The 13191-nt window shown below is 42.8% G+C and overlaps 1 protein-coding gene across 1 annotated transcript in view; it reads left to right on the top strand.

The window, feature by feature from the left end:
• Nucleotides 1–13191, top strand: part of sympk (symplekin) — a 581858-nt gene that overhangs the window by 475069 nt on the left and 93598 nt on the right. The window lies entirely within an intron of this gene.

The raw sequence follows: 13191 nt of genomic DNA on the forward strand, positions 1-13191 counted from the left end.
AGTCATACCTAGAATCAACCCCAGATGTGGTGAAAGTCCCCTGTAAGGCTCTGCAGCTCCCCCCATAGAACCCAACAGGGCTGTGCCACACTCTAACTCCCAGCATGCCCTGCGGGAATCAATGGTGCCACAGCCACCCAGGAGGGCTGCCCTCTAGCATCCCGGGGAAGGTAATACCCTACCGATACTCTATCCCAAAGTCTTTCCATCCAGCTGGCGTCCAAGCCAGGTAATGGCCGTGGCCGCCCATCACACTACCTTGGTAATATCTCTCTATTATAAAAAAATCTTGGGAAGAGAGATGAGATGTGACTTTCTCATAGAGACACTTTCACATCCCAAGAGATAAGACTTTGCTCCAAGAGATTTAACCATGCCCAAGGCCAGAAATAAAAGACAAAGAGTAGATGACAATGTAGAACGTCGTAAAGAATTCAAAAATGTTGGCGAGATACACATGCAGAGCAGATTAGAGATAATAGAAGTCCGAAAATTTAATATTTTCTCAAAAAAATAATAGTAAAGATCGCATTAGCACAAACAAACAGAAATTATTACTCGGTGAAATAACAGAACAGCGAAAAGAGATCAAATATATTGTTTCGGATTTAAACTTTAAGTCGGAGACTTGTAGATCGTCTAATTCATGTTGCCATCAGGGAAACATAGTGTTTCTTCCCAATGAAGAGGCGTATCTGTGAGAATTTAAAGATTTGTTGTTTGGTGAAAGTGAAATTCTGCAAGAGAAAATATCAAGCTCTGCGAGACAAGACTTTATGCAAGGAGATTTGGAAAGGTCCCGCCCACATACTGAAACATTTACAACCATACACACGGTTCAATCATTTCTCATTTGTGTGAATGCTGTTGTCAGACACAGTTCGTGTAGAGAGAAAGAAACGATATTCACTCATGGGCAGTTATACATTGCGTTGTCATGATGTAAATCCAAATTCAATGTAATATTGACGAAAAGGTAAAAGTGAACAGAGATTGAATATATGGACATAGGTGATATGATAAAAGTATGTAAATATTGTATGGCTTAAAACTTTAAGTCAGAGACTTCTAGATTGTCTAATTTGTGTTGCCATCAGGGAAACATAGTGTTTTTTCCCAATGAAGAGGCGTATCCGTGAGAATTAAAAGATTTGTTGTTTGGTGAACGTGAAATCCTGTGAGAGAAAATATCAAGCTCTGCGAGATAAGACTTTATGCAAGGAGATTTGGAAAGGTCCTGCCCACATCTAAAACATTTATAACTACGCACACGGTAAAATCATTTCTCATTTGTGTGAATGCTATTATCAGACACAGTTTGTGTAGTTGAGAAAGAAACAATATTCACTCACAGGCAAAGTTATATGTTGTGTTGTCAGGATGTAAATCCTAATTCATTGTGATATTGACAAAAAGCTAAAAGTGAAAAGAGATTGAATATATGGACACAGGTGATATGACAAAAGTATGTAGATATTGTATGGCTTAAAACCTTAAGTCGGAGACTTGTAGATTGTCTAATTTGTGTTGCCATCAGGGAAAAGTAGCGTTTCTTCCCAATGAAGAGGCCAGAATTAAAAGTTTTGTTGTTTGGTGAAAGTTGAATCCACATACGTGAGCAGCAGAGATGTGAAGTTGCTGGTGTGTGGCGAGCAAAGCGAGCAGGGGGCAAAGCCCCCTAGTTTAATAAATAAATTTATGAAAAAGAAACAAATCATAACAGAGACAAAAACCAAAAGATAAATGAGGGTAAAACAGCAGTACAACCTTTGATAATGGGGGATAAACAAGTAAAAAAGAGTGCTGAAGTCAAGAAGTAGAAGTTCGTAACAAGTGGAACATTTTTTCATGAGAGTCTTTCCCTTATTGTTCAGAAAAGTGTAACAATAAAATCCCATGACATAAATTTGTGTGGAGTTCATCACATAACTATTTATATAACTATTTATATATCATGCACTGTAACAAACCCCAAATGATTTTAAATGAATGCACAAAATCCAAACATCTAATACAGACAATGTTTTAATTCTGGGTTCCCCCTCATATCATCATAATAAACACCCCTGAACCTCATTTATTTTAACATGGCAACAAAATGCCCAGGAGTATAGTCAGAATAAATAATTCAAACATATTTTAAACAATTGTCAGGATATTAATTAATACAATATAAATAAAAATCAATATAAGTCCCATGCACAGTCTATAATGCATTTACAGGCCACAATCTTATTTGTGTCGTCCCCAGCACTCCTCAGATATGGAAATAATAGCTTGTGGTCATCTATCCAATAATATATTATTGCTGGGATTCTTACCACTAGGTACTATATATAACCAGTCAGCACAGTGATGAACTCCCAGATAATTAGCTCAGTTCCATCATGTATTACAATCTGCCCATCATCATTATTGACTTTTGCTGCACCAAAGAGCCTCTATGTCTCATCACTACTCAGGGATTGGATGTAGAGGTGGTGCACTCCTACAAGTACTTGGGGGTCCATATCAATGTTTTAATAAAAGACAGCAACTAAAGAAGAAAGAAGTCCTTAGAAGACTATGTTCCTTTAATGTAGAAAGTGGAATCCTTCACATATTGAACCTGCATATAAACCCCTTTAATAATCAGGGAGGAAATAATCAGACGAGAAAAATATGGAACAAAAAGATATATCTATCCAGCTTGACGCTCACCCTATCGCTCCTCTTATTCACACTGACAAGACTTTTTATTTCTTTGGATACTACTGTACCTGAACCATTTCTCTTTTGCTGATTTAGTCCACTGAACAACAATTTTCAGCTTTCTCCCAATTCTCTTGCCATATTCCCCTTCCATCTTGTTTCCTGTACATACAGCAAGCCCACTTTCCTCCTTTCCATCAAATCTGCCAAGTGCTATACAAATGTAAATAATAATAATAATAATATTATTATTAACCTTCTTCGATTCCTACTCATTGTCCCAACATGCAGTGCCCCCACTCTTATTTTCAGCTTACCCTTTTCTTTCCTCTTCCCGGTCTTCTTCTCCTTCTGCTTCTTTTGCACAAACTTCTTTAGCTATACAAATCAAACCTATTATTATATACTGTACATGATGCAAATTTATTTGAAAAAGACTAGTCACTTTTCTTCAGGAGTTATTGTTATACAATTAAAATTGTAATTTCAAGACATGAAAATCAATTTTGAATTTCCACAGACACCCACACAAAAGCATCACGCTGTGCCAAAATACATTTTCTCGACATCTTGAACATTCTAGAATCCGAATCTGAACTTGACAGTGACTTTTTAAACCTATCATCAGACTTCCATTAACATGGAAGTAAAAAACAACAGCCATTATAGTATGTAATTACATGCACCAGTAGACTACATGAAGTCCGTGCTTTTTAACAGTACTTGGTAATGTCATGTAGTTAACTACGTAGACCAAATAGGCTTGTGGTGGCTCCATAGTTTTCATAGACAGCAGAGTTCAATTCAACTGATGTAAAAAGCTCATCGGTTGTTGTGCCGTTGTTCGTTGTCGGTTGTAGAGGGTGTTTGACTAATTGTAGTTCAAATTTTGTAGAGTACATTTTTAAAGAAGTATTGGATCAACAGGCAAAAGCTGTTGAAAATCACAAGGTAAAATTGTTGGCTGCCTTTTGGTCAATGAAGAGTTGGTCTAGAGTTTTGCCAATAAATTGCAGTATCAGAGAACTCCTGAACAATTAAATAGTAACTAGCTGTGTAAGCCTGTGCCGTAAAAAGCCCGGGCTCCTAGAAACCATGGATTCTAGCACTTCAATTAATCAATCACATTATTAGCGGCTCATCAGTGTTTTTTTTTTACCGATGTGCTTGCCTTCGTTGTCTATCACCAGTTATGTGAGTTTTCTCTCCTCGGAGGTTTCGTTTTGCCAATGTGCTTGCCTCGCTTGTGTATTAGCGGCGGTGGTTTCACTTTGGTGACAGAGTCGCTTTCTTTAAGCTTCATGCTGTAGCCTTATACTTCCAGGCCGGACAGACAGACACACACACATCCACACGTAGACATAGCCGTAGATGGGCAGTTATATAGCCGTGATATTGTTTATAGTGTAACTGTTTTGTCATGGTCGAGTCAAATGGTGATTCTATTTTACTTTTAGACTTTTTGCTACTGTCACACATGCGTGATTAGGGGACATTTTCAGCGCTCATATAATCATCAAACAAGTCAAAAGATGGCACTTATGCCTTTCCCTTCTCTATCCTTAGGACAGAAGACCACCAGAAAGCTCTGACATCACTTCTGCTTCCACCAAGGTTCAAGGTTCAAAACATGCTTTATTTCAGTGTTTCTCAACCTTTAAGTATTTGAGATCCGAGTTTTCATAACAGTTTTAATCGCGCCACCCTAACGTTTTTTTGAAAGGAGCCCACTAATACCAATTTGTTCTTTTTTAATTAATGATATATCATAGATGCATATTTTATTATACCTACTTAACTTTTATCGACATTTATCTAACTCTATATTTATTTTTCTAGTATCAGAATGTATCCATCCATCCATTGTCTCCCGCTTATCCGAGGTCGGGTCGCGGGGGCAGCAGCTTGAGCAGAGATGCCCAGACTTCCCTCTCCCCGGCCACTTCTTCTAGCTCTTCCGGGAGAATCCCAAGGCGTTCCCAGGCCAGTCGAGAGACATAGTCCCTCCAGCGTGTCCTGGGTCTTCCCCGGGGCCTCCTCCCGGTTGGACGTGCCCGGAACACCTCACCAGGGAGGCGTCCAGGAGGCATCCTGATCAGATGCCCGAGCCACCTCATCTGACTCCTCTCGATGCGGAGGAGCAGCGGCTCTACTCTGAGCTCCTCCCGGATGACTGAGCTTCTCACCCTATCTTTAAGGGAAAGCCCAGACACCCTGCGGAGGAAACTCATTTCAGCCACTTGTATTCGCGATCTCGTTCTTTCGGTCACTACCCATAGCTCATGACCATAGGTGAGGGTAGGAACATAGATCGACTGGTAAATTGAGAGCTTCGCCTTGCGGCTCAGCTCCTTTTTCACCACGACAGACCGATGCAATGCCCGCATTACTGCGGATGCCGCACCGATCCGCCTGTCGATCTCACGCTCCATTCTTCCCTCACTCGTGAACAAGACCCCGAGATACTTGAACTCCTCCACTTGGGGTAGGATCTCGCTACCAACCCTGAGAGGGCACTCCACCCTTTTCCGGCTGAGGACCATGGTCTCGGATTTGGAGGTGCTGATTCTCATCCCAGCCGCTTCACACTCAGCTGCGAACCGATCCAGAGAGAGCTGAAGATCACGGCCTGATGAAGCAAACAGGACAACATCATCTGCAAAAAGCAGTGACCCAATCCTGAGCCCACCAAACCGGACCCTCTCAACGCCCTGGCTGCGCCTAGAAATTCTGTCCATAAAAGTTATGAACAGAATCGGTGACAAAGGGCAGCCCTGGCGGAGTCCAACTCTCACTGGAAACGGGTTCGACTTACTGCCGGCAATGCGGACCAAGCTCTGGCACCGATCGTACAGGGACTGAACAGCCCTTATCAGGGGGGCCAGTACCCCATACTCTCGGAGTACCCCCCACAGGATTCCCTGAGGGACACGGTCGAATGCCTTTTCTAAGTCCACAAACACATGTAGACTGGTTGGGCAAACTCCCATGCACCCTCCAGGACCCTGCTAAGGGTATAGAGCTGGTCCACTGTTCCGCGACCAGGACGAAAACCACACTGTTCCTCCTGAATCCGAGGCTCGACTATCCGACGGACCCTCCTCTCCAGGACCCCTGAATAGACTTTTCCAGGGAGGCTGAGGAGTGTGATCCCTCTGTAGTTGGAACACACCCTCCGATCCCCCTTCTTAAAGAGGGGGACCACCACCCCGGTCTGCCAATCCAGAGGCACTGTCCCTGATGTCCATGCGATGTTGCAGAGGCGTGTCAGCCAAGACAGTCCTACAACATCCAGAGCCTTGAGGAACTCCGGGCGTATCTCATCCACCCCCGGGGCCCTGCCACCAAGGAGTTTTTTGACCACCTCGGTGACCTCAGTCCCAGAGATGGGGGAGCGCACCTCTGAGTCCCCAGGCTCTGCTTCCTCATTGGAAGGCATGTTAATGGGATTGAGGAGGTCTTCGAAGTATTCCCCCCACCGACCCACAACGTCCCGAGTCGAGGTCAGCAGCGCACCATCCCCACCATATACAGTGTTGACACTGCACTGCTTCCCCTTCCTGAGACGCCGGATGGTGGACCAGAATCTCCTCGAAGCCGTCCGAAAGTCATTCTCCATGGCCTCCCCAAACTCCTCCCACACCCGAGTTTTTGCCTCAGCAACCACCAAAGCCGCATTCCGCTTGGCCTGCCGGTACCTATCAGCTGCCTCCGGGGTCCCACAGGACAAAAGGGTCCTGTAGGACTCCTTCTTCAGCTTGACGGCATCCTTCACCGCCAGTGTCCACCAGCGGGTTCGGGGATTGCCGCCACGACAGGCACCGACCACCTTACGGCCACAGCTCCGGTCAGCTGCCTCAACAATAGAGGCACGGAACATGGCCCATTCGGACTCAATGTCCCCCACCTCCCTCGGGATGTGGTCGAAGTTCTGCCGGAGGTGGGAGTTGAAGCTACTTCTGACAGGGGGCTCTGCCAGACGTTCCCAGCAGACCCTCACAACACGTTTGGGCCTACCACGCCTGACCGGCATCCTCCCCCACCATCGAAGCCAACTCACCACCAGGTGGTGATCAGTTGACAGCTCCGCCCCTCTCTTCACCCGAGTGTCCAAGACATGTGGCCGCAAGTCCGACGACACGACCACAAAGTCGATCATCGAACTGAGGCCTAGGGTGTCCTGGTGCCAAGTGCACATATGAACACCCCTATGCTTGAACATGGTGTTCGTTATGGACAATCAGTGACGAGCACAGAAGTCCAATAACAAAACACCGCTCGGGTTCAGATCGGGGGGGCCATTCCTCCCAATCACGCCCTTCCAGGTCTCACTGTCATTGCCCACGTGAGCATTGAAGTCTCCCAGCAGAACGAGGGAGTCCCCAGAAGGTATGCCCTCTAGCACCCCCTCCAGGGACTCCAAAAAGGGTGGGTACTCCGAACTGCTGTTCGGTGCATACGCACAAACAACAGTTAGGACCCGTCCCCCCACCCGAAGGCGAAGGGAGGCTACCCTCTCGTCCACTGGGGTAAACCCCAATGTACAGGCTCCAAGTTGGGGGGCAATAAGTATACCCACACCTGCTCGGCGCCTCTCACCGGGGGCAACTCCAGAGTGGTAGAGAGTCCAGCCCCTCTCAAGGAGATTGGTTCCAGAGTCCAAGCTGTGCGTCGAGGTGAGCCCGACTATATCTAGCCGGAACCTCTCAACTTCGCGCACTAGCTCAGGCTCCTTCCCCTTCAGAGAGGTGACATTCCACGTCCCAAGAGCCAGCTTCTGTAGCTGAGGATCGGACCGCCAAGGTCCCCGCCTTCGGCCACCACCCAACTCACACTGCACCCGACCTCCTTGGCCCCTCCCATAGGTGGTGAGCCCATGGGAAGGGGGACCCACGTTGCCTCTTCGGGCTGTGCCCGGCCGAGCCCCATGGGTGCAGGCCCGGCCACCAGGCGCTCGCCATCGAGCCCCACCTCCAGGCCTGGCTCCAGAGTGGGGCCCCGGTCAGAATGTAGTTTAAGTTAATTTGTTTTGGTTTAAATAGATATATTTTTCATATTTTCAATTCTTGTTTTCTTTTTTTCACATCTTCGCGCCCCCCTTTTTGTTACTTTGCACCCCCCTAGGGGGGCCTGCCCCACAGTTTGAGAACCACTGCTTTATTTAGTCCTGTTTACACAAGAAAACATGAAATTTGCCTTCTCAGTTGCATCTAATAACAAAACAGAAAGAAATTAAACAAAACAAATAGAGACAAGACAGGTTAAGGTAAGGCAGTTTGATAAATGCATATTCACACAAAAATTGTTACAGGATACATATCAAACCTTAATCATTTTCTCTGATATTCCTTATTAAAAAGTCGTATGGCACTAGGAAGAAAGGAATTTCTGGAGTGATTTCTGTGGGTTTTCAAAGCAATTCTCCTTCCTGATTTACTGAAGTTAAGTTCTACATGTAACAGTTATCTGTTGTCAGTTGAGATGATGTCTAGTTTCTTTAGCATTGTCCTCTGACACACTCTTGCCAGATCATCAACACCAGTCCCAATAATATTAACTGCATGCTTAGTAATCTGCCGGAGCTTTTTTAAAGTTTGGTTTGTTAGACCACTAAACCAGGCAATGAAACTGAAAGTGGTAACAGACAGGAACATACTGTGATAAAAGGACAACATGAAGTCTTAAGTCTACCTTAAATAGTTTGAGTTTATGGAGGAGAAATAAACGCTGTATTTGCATTCCAGTTAAGATTGTTATCTAAGTTAGTTCCTAAGTAACCCTGCCTCCCAAGGACTTCATAAATTTCGGCAACACCTAACCTGGTTAGTTGATGGACTCATGTCATCTGTAAAGATGTTAACTATGGCAATTAGTGATGGAAGCCTGTTGTTTGTATTTTTCTCATTTTTGCCATTTTTTAAACTGTGCAAAATATGGGGATCACCATCAGGAACCCCAAACTTGACCACTGTTTTTGTATTTTTTACACTATATAGACCTTGACAGAATGTCCCAATCCTATCTGTGGCTAAGTATATTTATTATTACTAACCTTATCCACTGTCAGGATTTTCTGCTATTGTAGTTTAATATCTCCCTTTCCTTTTACATCTGTAACCATGGCAATTAGACAAAGTACCCGAACAGGAAGGAGAAAAAGTTATACATTTACTCATGTATTACAGATAATATGCCCAAAATATAAGCAGAGCACAAATGTGGGGAAAAATGCTTGCTGAAACAAGACAGCTAGAGCAACAACTGCATGTTAAAATTAGGTATTGTTAGATATTAATAAAGGAAAAACCTTTAACAACATACAGTATATGCTATATATTACTCTTCATTACCCTAGCATACTGTAAATACTGAGTACATATTTGTTCATAGATGAGTTGAACACTTACAATATTAAATTCCTTTCCTTCTATATTTATTTTTATAAAAGTTACTTGTTTTTTGTTTAGTTTTGTGGTTAACACACCTCAAGCAGCCGGAGAGTGTGAGCAGGTTGACCAGAAGTGTGCGCGTCTCCCCTGGTGTTAGACTATCTCTAGTCGTGGATGTGTTTGGTGGAAAAGATACAAAATATGCAAAGTGAAGTGACCCCTTTCAAAGTGAAAGTGAAACAGTAAACTAAACTGCGATTGAAGTCACACAGAAAGCTTCTCTCAGATTTTAAAATACACCAGTGCTTTTCCATGGGAGATTTTCACATTTCAAAAATGAGTACAGCTCAATGTATTTGAGGTACCTCAACAGAAACTTTCCTGAAGAAATTGGGAGCCGAGTTGCTTCTTGCTGATGGATGGACAGCCAGACTGACGTGGCGATTGCATTTTGTATTATATGTTCTCCCATTTTTGGATGTTTTTTCAGTTGATTAATTGTTATTGTAATTTTGTATTTTTTTGTGTTTAGTTTCTGGATGGTTGCTGCTATTTTGCGACCATTGTGTTTGGTGGCAGCTATGTTACTTGTGGTTGCTGTGTCTATTGCTGGTCACTTAATGCTGTGGTCTTCAGACTCCTGCTATAAACTGAGTCACAACAAATAGAGAGCTTGAAGGACTCAGGTGAAAAACATTAATTACTTTCCTGTAAACGACTTCAAAACTTATCTTAAATAATCTAGTCGCCATTTTTTAAAACTCTCATTCAATTGGATTTAAATCTAACTCTCCATCCTGCTACAATTTCATTTAAAAATTTAGACATTAGTTTTGTATTCAGTCCACACAACCCTATCATTTTAAGCCCTGAAAACAGAGACATTTGAAAATGTTCTCCAGATCTATACAGGAGGTCCTCGGGTTACAACGTCTCAACATACGACGTTTCAAGTTTACAACGCTCACTCCAATAAAACCTTAAAAAAAAATTGAGATGTGTTTTGGTTTATGCAGTTAGTGTCATACTTACAGACTACATGGGCGAACTCGTTTTGGTTGTGCGCGGAGGAAGTGTTCCGTTTGTGTTGCTTTGTTTGGCGACTTTGTGGCCCTTATCATGGCTCCTAAACGAAAGTCAGAGTCTTCAGATGGTAGTGCTTCGAAGAAGAGGAAAGCCATCACGATGGAAGTAAAATTAGACATTGTAAAGAGATCAGAAGGAATAACGGTAAGGATGCGGTGGGGTTTGATTTGCTTTCAATCCTATTTTTTTGTAAAAATTGATCTATATGTACGGAATGATTACAATAAAATTAATAAAAAAAAAGGAATAATGGTAAGGAAGTTTTTTTACATTCATTTTTTGTCATTTTTTCTATTACTACAGTACAGTGTACAGTACAGTATATGTCCTTTTCCTTTTTCTGTGACTTAGTTGTGTTTTAATGTACTAGATTATGATTTTGCAAATGTGTTAGTATAGGCAAGTGACTTAGGCTAGGGTGTGTTTCGACTTACACCAAAATTCAGGTTACATCACTGTTGTAAGAACAGAACTTTGTTGTAACCCGAGAACCCCCTGTATACTACTGAAAATGCTGGCTCATGTACATGCTGTGACCACTAGAGGGCGTTACAGCACCCCAAACCCCAGAAACAACCTCACCAACTCAAGTCACGGTTTAAATCAAAGGTTTATTTGCACAAATACCTTACAAAAAGGCTTAAAAAGTGACATAAACACGAATACAATTTTCTTCTTTTCTCTATTCTTTCTTTTTCCAGGCAACTCCAACTCACCTCGATAAGGTCAAGCGGCTTTTCTCACCTTGGACCCGGGGGTACTTCCAGTGCTAGGGCACAGGACTCTAATCACACTGTGATTTGTTCAAGCATGATACATAGCCCTCCCCTGATTGGATCCTGCTCATTAAAAGTCTTATGCCCTGATTGGTCAACCTTAATGGAAGAAAACCATATTCTCACACAGCTGACACAGAAAAGTTGCTTTCATGGTGCTTGTTGTGTTATTTACTTGTATGCATCTAAATTGCTTTTTTTACAATTTGAATGCTGCATGCATGCGCAAAAGGAAAATAATTTACCAGTCGCTACAGTTTTGCAATAAATCCCTGGCCAGCAGCATTACCACCCCTTTAATGACTTTTCTGCCAATGTGTGCATGCCCCATTAAAGCGAACGACTATCTCATGTGCGTTTTTGGTTGTTTTAGTGTGGACGGCAATACTTTTATATATGATATGAAAACACTACAATGGACGGAGATTGTTTTTGTATAAAAACACCTTTTTTAAATGAAAATGTAGTAGTGTGTATGTAGCCAAATACAGTTTCAAAGTAAGTAATATGGCTTCGAGTAATTATCGCATTGTCAATCCACCAATCTTTCACTCACTGAGCAAGGCACATAATATATCAGTATTATAATGGTAAAAATGAATATAAGAAATTGGAATGCAGGTTGAATACAGACATGATTTTAGGGGTGCTTTAAACATGGAAATCTTAGAATAACAAAATCAGGGGTATTTGTTTTATGTTTTCCCATGTTTGGAAGTTTTCCATTGATTTATTGTTATCTTTTATCGTATTAGATCAGATTAGATTAGATTCACAGGTCAGATAACATATGCAATCACATCCAATTGAATAAATAAATACATAAATACATTTAACAAGTACATTGGGTGGAAGTACTGAATTGCCTGATAGCAGTGGGCAGAAACGACTCCCAGATGCGCTTCTTAGCACACCATGGAAGAATGAGCATGTGGCTAAAAGTGCTCCAAGACAGTGATTTCACCACAACACCATTTTGTGTTATGTTTTTGGATGGCCGGTGCCATTTTTTTTCATTTTTTGTTTGGTGGGAGTCACATTGTTTTGTAGTTGCTACGTCTGTTTGATGCTGTGGTAACGAGACGGTGTGTAACATCTTGTTTCTAACTTGTATCCTATACTGTAGATCTAAGACTTTAGATACAATACTGAATCATGTCATCTGCAGAAACAGACCCATACTTGGGGGTATTAGTGATGGGCTGCTGAATTGTTGTTCAATGGTCCAAATTGAACCACCTGTACCTCAACATCAGTAAGACAAAGGAGATTATCATAGACTTCAAGAGGGTCAAGCCTACTCTACCCCCAGTCCTCACTGATGATGAAGATGTGGAGGTGGTGAGAACATTTAAATACCTCAGGATGCATCTGAATGACAGGCTTAAGTAGAATACCAACATCGAGGCTGTATACAAGAAGGGTCAAAGTTGCCTCTATTTCCTGAGGAGGACATTTGGAGTATGCAGGCCACTCTTACATGCTCTCTACCAGTTTGTAGTGGCCAGAGAATTTTTGACAATGTGGTATGCTGAGGAAATGGTATTATCACAGACTAAATTCTTGTTCTTCTTTGGGCTGCTCCTGTTAGGGGTTGCCACAGCAGATCATCTTCTTCCATATCTTCCTGTCTTCTGCATCATGCTCTGTCACACTCATCACCTGCATGTCCTCTCTCACCACAGCCATAAACCTTCTCTTAGGCCTTCCTCTTTTCCTCTTCCCTGGCAGCTCTATCCTTAGCATCCTTCTCCCAATATACCCAGCATCTCTCCTCTGCACATGTCCAAACTAACGCAATCTCGCCTCTCTGACTCTGTCTCCTATCTGTCCAACCTGAGCTGACCCTCTAATGTCCTCATTTCTAATCCTGTCCATCCTCGGCACAAACAATGCAAATCTTAGCAACTTTAACTCTGCCACATCCAGCTCTGTCACCTGTTTTCTGGTCAGTGCCACCGTCTTCAGCCCACATAATATAACTGGTCTCACTACCGTTCTGTAGACCTTCCCTTTCTTGCTGGTACCTGTTGGTCACAAATCACTCCTGACACTCTTCTCCACCCATTCCACCCTCTTTTCATCTCACTTCCACAATTCCCGTTACTCTGTAGTGTTGATCCCAAGTATTTAAACTCATCCACCATTGCCAACTCTACTCCCTGAATCATCACCATTCCACTAACCTTCCTCTCATTCACACGCATGTATTCAGTCTTGTTCCTACTGACCTTCATAAACTGATCAAA

The sequence above is a fragment of the Erpetoichthys calabaricus genome, chromosome 1 (assembly GCF_900747795.2).
Source record: "Erpetoichthys calabaricus chromosome 1, fErpCal1.3, whole genome shotgun sequence".
NCBI classification, from domain to species: domain Eukaryota; kingdom Metazoa; phylum Chordata; class Cladistia; order Polypteriformes; family Polypteridae; genus Erpetoichthys; species Erpetoichthys calabaricus.